A 13426-nucleotide genomic window follows, 5' to 3' on the forward strand; every position below is an offset into this window, starting at 1 on the left:
GTCCAGACATTTTGTGAAAGGTCCGTTTTTGTAAAATTGTGAAAAAATTACTCGTAATTTGTGAATATAAAATAAACGTTAAGTCACATTCTTTCAACCAGGGTCCTGCTTTTGTGAATTTGTGCAAATAGGGTACGTTATTGCAAAAAAACTTTTTCAAGGAGTTTCTAAATTGTAAATAGATACAAGATTATGCTCAACCCCGTAAAATTATAATTAAAAAAATTAAATTTTAAAAAATAAAAAGTAATTGCTGCTACTAAATTAGAGATGCAACATACAAATATTTGGTATTTAGCCTATACTGCTGAACGCAGAATATTCATTTCGGACGAATAAAGGAAGCAGCGTCTGCCGAAAGCAAAATTTAGTTCGTTTACAACTTTCTTTCCCCTCCCCCTTCTTGGGAAGGGTTTATTTGATTAACAAAACAATAATGAAGATAAACAAATTTGTGAAGGGTCCGATTAAAAGATAAATTATTTTGTGAAGGGTCCAAGTTTATGTGTGCTAATATATAAAATCTAAAAAAAGTAGTTTAATTTGTTTCATTCATATTCAAAAATTTCTTTATAATTAGTTTTGTAAATTAAAGAAATTTCAGTGATAAATAGCTATTTGTCTTTGATCTAAATAACTGCAAACTGCAAGTAAGTGATTTTCTAAAAATATTGTTTGGAAGTGAGCCGTGTTTGGAAGATTATATCTTTAATGCAGAAAAAGTCACCGGTGTTTCATGCTGTATTTCATAATCACAAATTATTAAAATGCTAAACATTATATTTTTCACTTATTTTGACCTAAATTAATACAAAATGATGAAAAAATGTGTCATAGAAATTCTACGTCAAAGGGTTAAATAGTAAATCATGAATTATGATAATAATAGTAATACATATGCAGCGTGTTCCGAAATTCTACCGACAAATCCAGAGGGGTGATAATAAAGTATCATTAATAGGAAAATTTACCATAGAACATGGAGTCATAAACCATGTTAAGGTTATTCGTGATTTTCAATCGCGAAAAATTCATGGCGGTTTTGACGTCACGTTGGAAAGCGACTACTACAAAACATACTAGAAACGTTGCGAAATACAAAATAAATTTATATAATTATTACTAAGTTGTTTGAAGAGAGCCGCGATGGCTCAGGGGATAGAGCGTTCGCCTTCCAATGAGACGAACCGGGTTTGAATCCCAGTCGATACGAACTCTGCATCCGACTTGCACCGACCACAGTTCTGACGTGAAATATCCTCAGTGGTAGACGGATCATGGGTTAGAGTCCCCTTGCCGTGAGGCTAACCGTGGGAGGTTCTTGTGTTCTTTCTCTACATGTAGCGCAAATGCGGGTTAGGTCCATCAAAAAGTCCTCCACGAAGGCAAATTTCTCCTAATACTCGATCCAGGAGTTCCCTTATCTTCTGGATTGGGTTCAAAATTACAAGGCTACGGAGTTAAACATTAGTAGTCGTAAACCCATGAAATTGAGTCGGCTGTTCAACGACGGTTATAAAATAAAATAAGTTGTTCGAAGTGATGCGAGCTGACGTTATTTCGCATGCAGAGTCTGCAACCACGTAAAAACAATTTACGTTCGTGCAGATGTGCTTTTCTTGTCTTCTGAAGTTATGACAATCCCCGTTAGAAGATCATCTAGTGTGTCCCACAAACTAGTGGCTTAAGGTAGGTCTTCAATTCTTGATGCTTTCTGTATCTCCTCTGAATTTGCCATTCGAATTATGTATAACGTGACGTTTTTTCGTTCGCATAATTTATTTTTTTCAATCTTCTTTTAACCTGCATTCTTTGTTAATCAGAATTAAATACAAACGCAACTACGTTATACGTTCACTAATGTTCGAACTTTTCATTTAATTCTAATTATTCTAAAAGATTACTGAATCAATCTTACCATTAAATTTAAGAAGAAAAAAAAAAGCTTTCCGTTCAAAAAAATTTTTTTCCAGCTGTAATTCATTTCCTTTTGTTATGCGTGGTGTTTAAAATTCAATTTTCTTACAATTCCACAAACTTTGCTTTTAAAACATTTTCTTTCGTTCCGAATCAAATAATTATTTAAAGAGTTTTCAATTTACTTTGCTTTGGCAGGAAAAAAAGTTTGAAATCTGGAATATTTAATTGTGATGATTTTGATTCAAATTTATTCTTTTAGTTGTCTGCACCCGGATATATATATTTTTTTCTTGAGCAATGTTCCGTTAATTAATGATTAATTTTAGTTCTATTTAGAAATAAATTAAAATAAATGTTTTAAAGCAAGTTTGTTTGAACTAAGTTACATAAAGAAATGGAAATATTTTATCTGTATTTTTTTTTAAAGTTTTTGTTAGTTGTTTATTCGTAAACAGTTGTCGAACTCGGCGTTGTTCAAATAATTATAATAATAATAAAAAAGCAGTGCCAAAATTTTTTTTTTGTCCAAATATACCGACATCCCACTAATACAATATAAATATTAGAAATTTTTTCGTTTTAAATCATTTTTTTTAATTATTATCATTCTCTGTTCAACAATGTGAAAAATTTATTTACTTCTTAGCATTGCTATTTGCATCATTCGAATGAGTTTGTTACAAATGCTACTGCAATACATATTTTTGCTTCTGTCTTTTAAATTATCTCATTGTTTGGTTTAACATTAAGCTATAATTATTATAACTGCTTGTAACAATAACCTGAACCAGAGAAAGATCAATCTCCAATTCAGTACCCAGAGAGATATAATTTGTTATGGGATCATGGAGGACTTTGTGACCCGAAAGATTTAGCATGCGTCACCCTTTACTACATGGGGAGTCTTCGACAGGCTGGGTTCGAAGCCCCGTTCTCACGAACGAGAGTCCAGCGTCTTGTCCAGCGTCATTCCTGATGCCAGTGATATTTCCGAGCTGGAATGTTTAATAGTAATGCCCAAAACAATCGATTTTTTTGTGAGGAATCATGTTTAATTCTCAATCTGTACACCAGATACACAGTACCAAACTACATTGCATTGTGTTTAGCGAGAATTAGTTTAGGGGGTAAAAATACTTTAATGATTACACTGTAAGAGAAAATATATTTCAGCGTGAAACATAATACCAGAATTTTTCAATAGCATCGGTAACCATTAATAACGTTTTAAAATGAATTATTTACCCGTTCATGTTGAACAATAGTAACTTGCAATCAATTTTTAGTTTTTTTTAATAACAATTAACGTAACTAAACTTGGATGCCATAATTAAGATTGAACCATAATAAAGATTCCAGATCAATTTACGCAATTACAAAGCGCACTGATACAATTACGAAAGTACCAGCACTCAGGGTGCCAGTACTTTTCACCGTAAAATCCATTTTTTACCATTCAATTTTACGGAACAAAAAATCTGATGTAGCGTAATTTTTACAGTATTTTCTGGCAAATCCCCGAATTACTGTAATTAAGTAAATATTACAGTAAAAATTACGGTACAGTAAAAGTGGATTTTACGGATTGATCATTTAAATTGGTTTTCATCCGTTCAAACTGAAATAAAATTCGATTGTAAGAAAAATTTTGAAACTGAGAAACGTTTAGTTTTAAAATACTTGCTCAAAATCACAAATCCCATCATTTTATTGCTTTAAAGTTTTTAGGAAAAATTCATAGAAGTTCTAAAAGTTATCAAGCGCTATTTTTCCTTAATCTAATAAAGCGGTCCCTTTATTTTCCTCCATTTTCGAAAGGTATTATGCTGTCTAAATTATCAAAAAAATGCAAATTAAAAATTTAACCTGAAATTCAAAATGGCGAGGGTAAATATCTCTTAGTTTTAAGTAAAAGTGGAGTAATTCGAATCTTTACTTCCTTTTATAATTTTTTTCCCCTCTTTCGTTTTCTGTTACTGACGTGAAAAATTTGATTCAGGAAATTGGTACTTTCTGCAGAGTGCTATTCGTCTTTTCGTACTACTGGAAAGCTTTATTTTATTCTATTCATCTTTTATTTTATTCTATTCATCTTATATTTTGTTCTCGTTCTCTATTTTCTGTTTGTTTAGAATGGTTTTCTGAAGATACTAGGAACTTCCCATAAATTTTGGATTGTTTCATTATTTTAAGTTTTATGTCAAATATTTTTACCAATAAAGTTTATCCCTTTTCAACCTGCTGGTTTTCGTTCAATTCTTCAATTCACCATTTAATTTTAAAACGATGTGTTTTGAAATAACAATAAGTGTGCTTTAAGCAATAACACTTATAAATGTCACTCTTTCAAACATAAAATATGGGTGGTTTCTATAAGTTGTCAAGAATTACAAAAGAGGGCGTTACTATTACTTGCATTTAACTAACTGCTAATCTAAAGCAACCAGATGCTATCAATACCGTTTTAGGTTTACGGGGATCATACGTCATCAATTCCAATTACGGAGGGAGTATACTAATTAGATAGTTCAAAGATGTTGATTTTTGTAGAGAGGATAATAATTACGAAATAATGTCAGAAAAATTCGGCGATGCAATGCAGAATTGGAGGTAATTATTATGGGGGGGGGGGAATCATACAATCTCAACAATAATTTAGTTCGTATTAAAATCCGTGGAAATGAACCGAAATCAAGGTTATTTGAAAGCTGTATGAGATTTAGGAGGAAGGAGAGCTGTTTAGCCAATCGAATTCTACTTGAAAATATTAATATAAGATGTTTTACCTCACTCTTAATATTCGCCAGACATCTCACTCTATCAATTTCCAAAACATTGTTTTTTTTAAAAAATATATTTTTACTTTTGTTGCCTGGACTTGATTATAATTAATTTTAAATATATATACGTTTCTCATATTTAAAAATCACTTAAAAACATGATGAGAAAATATTGTTTATTCGAATTTCACAGCTTAAAACTATTTATCAGTTCAAATCATTTAAATAATTTGAATTTGAAATAGTTTTAGTTATATGGCGAATTATGTACTATAATGAACCGCCTTATTTTTTCAGATATTCTTTAGTACTGAGTACTGAATTTATAACCAATATATTTTCACTTCAAGATTAGTTTTTAAAAATCAAGTTTTGGATCACATGGATTACTCTTTTCTGTTTATTTATTAATATTTTTTATTTTGTTTATTAAAATCTTATCACTAAACTAAAAATTTTCTTCTTTTGTTATTCCAATCTGTTTTCTAATAATTTTCTTTTTTTAGTTTCGCAGTTGAGACACATGCACCTCTGTCGCCAATTTCATTATTATTTTTTTAAAATTTTGTTAATTTATTTTATTTTTCCCTAAAACTCATAAAATTCTCTAAGTCTGGCAGGTGTGCTTGACGTAAAAACAAAAGGTAAAACCAAGAAATAATCGAAGAAGTAAGAAAAAATGTTTAAGGCCTCTTGAAGTCAGAACGCGATAAAATACATTGTTTAAAAAGCAAAGATGAGTTAAAAAGACTTAATCATTCAATTTTAAAAATAATTTATTCTATTTTACTTAATATTACATACAGTAAGCATCAGTAACAAAATCATAACATCATAAACATCAGTAGAATAAAAAAAAATCTAATTTCTGTTAAATTTGAATAAATTTCTCTGTCCTTTCTTTCTTAATTAATTTTTATTGTTTATCAACTGTTTCATTAGCTTACTGTCATATGAACAAATAGTTGATATATAGCATAACTAAATTAAAAGACGAGATAACTGGTAATTTCAATTCGCAGTAATGAAAACCATATTTCAAAAATATTTGATGCTGTTAAATAACTTCCCTTAATTTATTCATTTAGTTCTCGTTCAAGTGATGAAAAGAATATACCTCGTGTTTATCGCCATGATTAATAAATTACCCGTTCGTAAATTACTGCACTATGTCAAATACTTCTAGTATTAAAGGGCAGGCGTCGAATTAAACAACAAATTCGTTTTAATTATTTTATTAGTTCAAAAGTTGCGTTCAGTTTTTATCATTGCGAACAGCAATTTAGCGCCTGGCTTCCAGACCCATCCATCATTGTCAGAGTCCAGCTTAATTTAATCAGAACTTCTTCAAAGAAAAAAGAATATTAATCTCAAAAACAGTTTTTTAGAGTGCTTCAAACATTTCTTTTCCAAACCATCAACTCCGTTTGGAAAATTATATCATAAGTTACTATTATTAAATATTTTTTAGAAAAAAAGATAGATGTCTGAGTACTTCTAAAGGCGATTATGCCTTCTGAGTGTAAAGATTACATACGGAGAAAGAAAGGTAGTTTTCGTGAAAATGATATTAAATTTCGTGATCGATTTTTTTTTATTTCTAAGGTAAGTTCGCAAGATTTGCATTTAATTTAAAGTTTCAGATTAGAAATACCAATTTTGTATTCTGTGCTATCTTTATTATATTAGCATATTGAGGGGCAATTTAGCCTAACGACTTAAGATTTTTCTTCATTCTTCTTATTTTTTTTTACGTTATTGCAAAAATAAGTCATCATTCATTTTTATCAGATTTATTTTATTGCAAATACTTTGTAGTAATTGGAAATTTTCATTTTACGGGACATTGAAATAAAAAACTTCTGAAAACTCTTAATTTAGTAACTAAACAACCGCAGATAATTCGCTATTTATTTGGAAAATTTTACTTTATAATGTTTTATTATTTTAAAATTAAATTACCTGTTAAAAATTAGTCCCCTCCAAAACAATCACGAACAAATCATTTCATACCGCGTAATTTCATCTTAGGACAAAATTACTGCCACCCGCTGTTTCAACATGTCCCAAGCATTTTCTTTGACTTTTAAGTCTGGTGATTTTGCAGGCCAATCGATGTGAAGTAGAGTGTGTGAGTGTTCATAAAACCAGTGAAATTTTTCTTAAAATCCAACGAACTTAGCCGTTATCTTGAAGAATAGAGATGCCTACAGAATGCATATACAACTTTATTTCATCACTGATTATTAAATGATATTTTTCATGAATTCGGATTTGCAAATCAGTGTTTCATTTATGTATTTCATTTTAATATAGTTTTCTAATTTGTTAAGGCACATTTATTATATATTTTCTGCTTTAACCTTTTATCTACCTTATGTGCTAAGTCTTGGAATATTGAACGCTATGTATTTAATATAGACTAAAAAATAGGAGTATTTTCGTGATTTTTTTTCCTCATAGATTTGTGGTTTTGGATATTCAATTTTGAAATATCACACAGAACTTCCCTACATTTTCCATGATGTTTTGTGGTATCTTCATTATGATTTTTATTTTACCCACAGGGACTGATATGAATAATATGCAACAACGTGTGAACGTTGTTCGCTGAAAATTTTTCATCATTGCAGAAAACATTTTAGCATCACTCATAAAAAAAAAAAAACGGCTAAATTTTCTAATCGTCAATATTTTTTGTATTATTATGTATTGTAAAATGAATACCGCTAAGACGCTAGATTATTTTAGAGTAGAAAGATTGAGAAATGATTCGTAGAAAAATAATTATCATATGTTTTGCATTGAAAAGTTTCTGAGCTAAAGTCAAGTATAAAGTAAAACGAGATAAGTTAACTTGTCTTCCAAAAACTGATAAATTTAAAGAAATAAATGCTACTATATATATAATAATCAATACCGAGATTTATAACACTTTAAACAAAATCAGTGATTTTCGTTCAAATTTCATCAAAAGAATTCATGGGCAGACTTAAAAAGAATTTTTTTTTTTTTTTTTAAAGTCTGCCCATGAATTAAAAAAGTGTTGTATTAATCAAAAAGTATTGTATGATTTCAAAAGTATAAATCGTATTTAGTCGACAAGGTGTTGTATAGTACAGTTTATTGTCGCCGTTTGTTTTTATTTTATCGTTTAAGTTACTATTAAAATTAAGTTACTATTAAGAAATTGTTTCTTTAAAACAACAGAAGTAGAAGAAGACAAAATTTTATTATAACTAAAAAGAAAGAAGAAAAAAATCTTAGTGATCGCATTGTATAATTACTTTTAATGTAATTTATTCGTCGATTCTTTATTATCCTGGTTTTTATAATTACGATAAACATATTGAGTTCTTATGTATTGAAATCGGTCAAAACCTTCAGCTGTCAATTATTTTACTAAATTCATAAACCATCACCAGTCATAATTCAGATCTGCAAATCCGAATTATACTTCATATTAATTTAATGTTCTAATTGGCGAAATGAGGGAGACTGCAGATTCAGTGTTATACTTATAACCCTCTTATCTATCTGTTGACTCTAGGAATATTGAACATAACGCATTTAATAGACTAAAAATGGGAGTATTTTTCATGATTTTTTTCTCGTAAATTTGCGGTTAAGGATACTTAATACTGATATATCACCCAGAACTTTACCATATTTTCCATGACGTTTCATGGCATATTCATTATAGCTCGTAAATTTCCCTCACTGATTCTAACGTATAAAAACCATGTATAGTAATAATAATAAATCGTTACACAGCTATCGCAATAATCGAATATTTTTCTCGCTCAATTCGTTTTCTTCTTTATAGCGCTATCTCGCTGCACTTGCAAAGAAGTAAAAAAAAAGAAAAATTACATATAACTGCAAGGAAAGCACGTTCAGACATGCTAGTATACGATTGCGCGATATTTCGGTCGTAAATAATCCAACATATGAAATTTGCGACAACCATACCGATATACGATGCTCCAAAAGCACGAGATTCTCAGAAGAAAAAAAAAAAAGCTTTGCGATAGCCCCATTCAAGGATAGGATTAAAGGGTAAAAGCCATTATATTTTGTGAGCGTGAAAGTTTTATGTTTAATGGGGGAGATTTTGAGTTTGTGAATTTACTGAGAGCCTGAATAGTGCATTAAGAAATTGATTAACTGTGTGAAATTTAGTGTTTATTCATTTTTACGATTTCGAATGGTGTTGAAAATGTTGCTGAGAATGGGCCTTACACGCACGTATTTATGACAGCGAATGTAGTTGAAAAAGTAAAAATGGTTTATTGAATTTCCGGATGACGGCAGTTAGTTTGGTTTTCATTTTATATGTTTAGCGATTGTGGACTTGTTAATGCCTGTATAGGCCTGAATATGAGTTTTTCGCACCTGTTTTTCTCACGTACAATAATTTTAGTGCCATATATGCATAAAATGCACGGGTGCCGTTCATTGCATTTGGAATGGTATTTGATTTTTCCTGCATTGAAAATTGAAAAGACAGAAATGATTTTTTAAAACAAATATTTATTGAATGTTTGCATTGTTTGTAAGTTTCTGAGTGACTTTTATTATAAGGTAAAACAATGTAAGTCATTAACTAGTTTTATATCGTCAAAAATTGCTTGAAGAAGGTTTTTTAATTTAGATTTTGTGTTAGCAGTTTGTTTTGCTTTTACTGTTAATTAAAAGACTTTTTAACTAACAGCATTAACTAACAACAACTAAAGTAAAATTTTTTTTTAATAATCATAATGATTTTTTTTACTTTCAATTTTAATGTTAGACAACATGCATATTTTATCCTATTTTGAAATATTTTGTTTTCCTAGTGATAAGATTACGATATTTCTTGTTTATTGTTGTTTCTATTGCTACTTGACAATACCGGCAAGCCTGATTGGGAAACAAAGCGAATTTATGGCAGAGGGTGCGTTTTTTGTTTTACAGTGGAGCCACCTATGGCTAAGAATACGATTGCAGCCACATACACACGTTACTGCCCGTTTTCCAGGGCGGACCCATTCATACATCCCTTCATTCATCCACAGATCGCAATTTTGACTTGAACCGGAGAACGATCAATCTACAATTCAGTGCCCTCAGAGGTATTCAGGGAAATTGAAAGACTTTGCGACTCCGGATAGTTTTAACATGCACCAACCACCATTAAATACACGGGGTTAAAACTTTCGTTTTCACGAACACGAGCCCAACATCCTAGCAACCAGGCTATCACGGCCCCACTATATTTCTTAATAGAACGATTTAATGAAACCGCCTATTAGAACATTTTAAAATATGTGCTGTTACGGAAGAAAAAGTTCATTTGGAATTAATCTGAAGTTTTTAAGGGTTAGAGTTTGGAATGGATTACATTGGCAATGGTTAATCAATTTCCGGAATGTTTACAACTCGATAATTTGACGAAAATGCAACAATGATTATTAAAATCGTTAAAGCAATAAATAAATAAAAGACTTTTTAATTCCAAAGGATTTATTCCACTTTAAAAAGTAACGGGTAAAAAAAAAATGGTTTTAACTAATTTGAAAAGAGTATTATATTTTTATTTCGTCCAAAAAAAAAAAAAATCTACTATTCCATTTTAAAAATTTGTGGGCATGGTTCTGTTCATTATAATATCTATTCCATTAATCTCAGTTGAGATATTTCTTTAGTAAAATGCAAATGAAGTACCATTTAGATCTTTTGAATCTCGCTCTATCAGGAAATCTCGTCTGTGTGAAATTTCTAAGAACCATCTCCGACATCTGGTCAAAAGCATAATTTCGAACTGGCCATTTGAGTGCCCCGATAAATCGTAAAGATTTTGATTTTCCTGCCTTTATCTCTCTTGGCTACTCTTCATCGCCAAGGCCAAGTATTCTGCGGGGAAATTGATTTTAACGGATTGAGGTATTACTGCGAATACTGCACTAATCGAACTTTCCTTTCAGACCACTTTCATTTGTTTTTGTTTTGGAACTATTTTTGAGATGTATTTTTCCCCCCTATGCACTTTGAATAATATTATTGGTCTGTTTAAGAAAGAAGAAAATTAAGTTCGTAAACATTTCACAAAATATTTTATCTTAAAAATATACACTTCGTAATATTTTTCCTTTTAATTATGGACCTTTCACAAAGGTTTTCTGTTGAAAAAACAGCCGATGACGTCATTTATCGCCGCGATCGAGTTGTAGGAGGCCGGGTTTGCCAAAGTGAACTTTCTGATGTATATATATTACTAAAAAATTGGTAATGAACTTATAATATGCACAAAAACACTGTTATTTTTGTTGCAAAAGTAGAAATGTTTTTGCTTTTTTTTAAAAATAAAATTTGATTATAATGACTTTCCTAAAAGAGTTTTGTGATAACAATTAGACCTCGTCTCTTTTTGCTGATTTGACTGAAATATTTATCACGATATTTATGAACCAAAATATACCAATCATCTTATATACCTACTATCATCAAATATACTAAACGTTGATAATACGAGTATATAATCGTATATATATGCAGATTTACATTGACTAAAATTAATGATCAACTATTTTACTATAATTTAAAGTACATATTCCTTATGTTTTGGGAAAAATTTATGATATATCAAGTTCTTGATACATCCGATAAATCTCAAAAACAGTTATTTTAATATTTATATCATTATTAATAAATTTGTCAAACCTTCTCCTATTTATTTGTTTCAGCTATAATTTAAAATAATATATTCCTGAATAGCTGAATTATTATGAAAAATACTATTTAATTTTGCTATAATATATATAGAAATAGTATATATTTCTTATGTTTTGGGAAAAATTTGTGATATATCAAGCTCTTGATATATCCGATAAATATCCATCAACAGTTATTTTTCTTCATATTTATATCATTATTACTAAATTTGTCAATCCTTCTCTCCTGTTTATTAGTTTCAGCTTTAATTTGCATGTTTTAACAGTCTTCGTATTTTGCCCTTTTTGAACAATTTTAACTTCAAAATCATCCAAATTCGTGAATAAAATATTCACGAGATGCATTAGGAAACAAATATTGTCTAACTTACTTATCAGATGGATTTCTTATTTAATGCATCTGATAGTCTTCAACAGCAATTAAGAAAAAAAAGCGAATTAGATCAGATCAAACACAAAATCTTTGCAAACAAATATATATATTCGATTATGGAGCTAATTTATTTAAATTCAACATTACTTGTTTGTTCTCAATTAACATGTTTAAATATTTATTTATGCATATTGGATCTCGGTAAATGTGTATTGAAATCATGCCAATTCTTTTTATTCAATGTCTCTTGTACTAGAATTTATTAATGCTCTATGTATATTTCTGATCACGTGGGGATTTTGTTTATTTTAAGTGATTTCTAAGTATTTGAAAAATGCATCAGTTGTAGTTCTTTTTACGTTATTTTAGAAACGAAAATAGTAATTAATGCAACTAATGTTTGAATTTTTCCTTTATTTGTTAAATCCAATCATACTAAACAGTACCGATAAATATTTTTATTTAAATAATTATTATTTACTTATTGTGAATAATGTAAACTACTATGATAATTTTTAATTTAGTTTTGGATAAACTGTTTTAATTAAGTGTAAAGTTGCTGGGAAATTTTCAAGAAATATATTTTATTTAAGCTAGCTAAAGCTTGAAAGCCGTTAATAATAAAAATAACAATAAAATAAGGTTAAATTTATAGTTTGAAAATTCAGTTAAGCCGTTGAAATGAACATTAGTTAACTAGATTAATACAGAATAATTAGGCTAATCAGTTAAAGAGTGGAATCAAGAGTTCTCCGTAGATTAACTTGGTAATGTGCACATTAACAGTTTCTGCATTTTTAAAGTTCAAAAGTTTGTTTCTCTTACTTATATTAATTTTTACTAAAACTAATTTTATGCTACATTTTATTATTATTATTATTATTATATTATTGTTGTACTAATTTTTTGATTGTTTGATTGTATTTATTGGTTTAGTTCTTCCGGTGTTGAAAATGAATAAATGAAATTTTCATTTTCTAAATTGTAATAGTATTTCAAACTGTTTCATTTTTTTGTATTATCGTTTTTTAAAGTGATTGATGATTGGATTATATCAACTAACTGGTTTTTTGAAAACTCACACACCTTTTTATATTTTGATTGGCCAGCAAAATCACCTGATTTGAATTCTGTAGAAAGAAGCGTGACTTGTTGGAAAAGCGGATGAAACACCGAAATCACCATATTTGCTATTTGATAGATTTGCGTAATTAATTCATTAGGAAGGAACTTAAACTATTTACCTGCAAAATCTTGTGGATTCACTTCCTGGCGGTTATTAGTCCGGAAGCGGATTTAAACGTTATTAGACAACGCATTTCATGATTTTTCTAGTGATGGACTAATTTTTTGCCTGGCTAGTTTATTATCTATAGTCACTTTATAACCAATTATTACGACGAATATAAAATATCTGTTCTTTTGCACTGTAAAAAATTCAGGATAATTACAGTAAATAGTTCAGACAATTAGGGTACTTTTTATCAGAAAATCCATTTATACCGGAACTGTTTATAAAACCAAAATCTCATATACCTTTCTTTTTACATAATAATTACCGTAAAATCACTGTATAGCTATATAATAGTTTATATAATAGTTTACTGTAAAAATAGATTTTACGGATAATGCACCCTAAG

General features: G+C 29.3%; 1 protein-coding gene across 1 annotated transcript in view; it reads left to right on the forward strand.

Annotated features, from left to right (window-relative positions):
- Window positions 1–13426, forward strand: part of LOC107446303 (fat-like cadherin-related tumor suppressor homolog) — a 432818-nt gene that overhangs the window by 164194 nt on the left and 255198 nt on the right. The window lies entirely within an intron of this gene.

This window comes from Parasteatoda tepidariorum, chromosome 2 (assembly GCF_043381705.1).
Source record: "Parasteatoda tepidariorum isolate YZ-2023 chromosome 2, CAS_Ptep_4.0, whole genome shotgun sequence".
Taxonomy (NCBI): domain Eukaryota; kingdom Metazoa; phylum Arthropoda; class Arachnida; order Araneae; family Theridiidae; genus Parasteatoda; species Parasteatoda tepidariorum.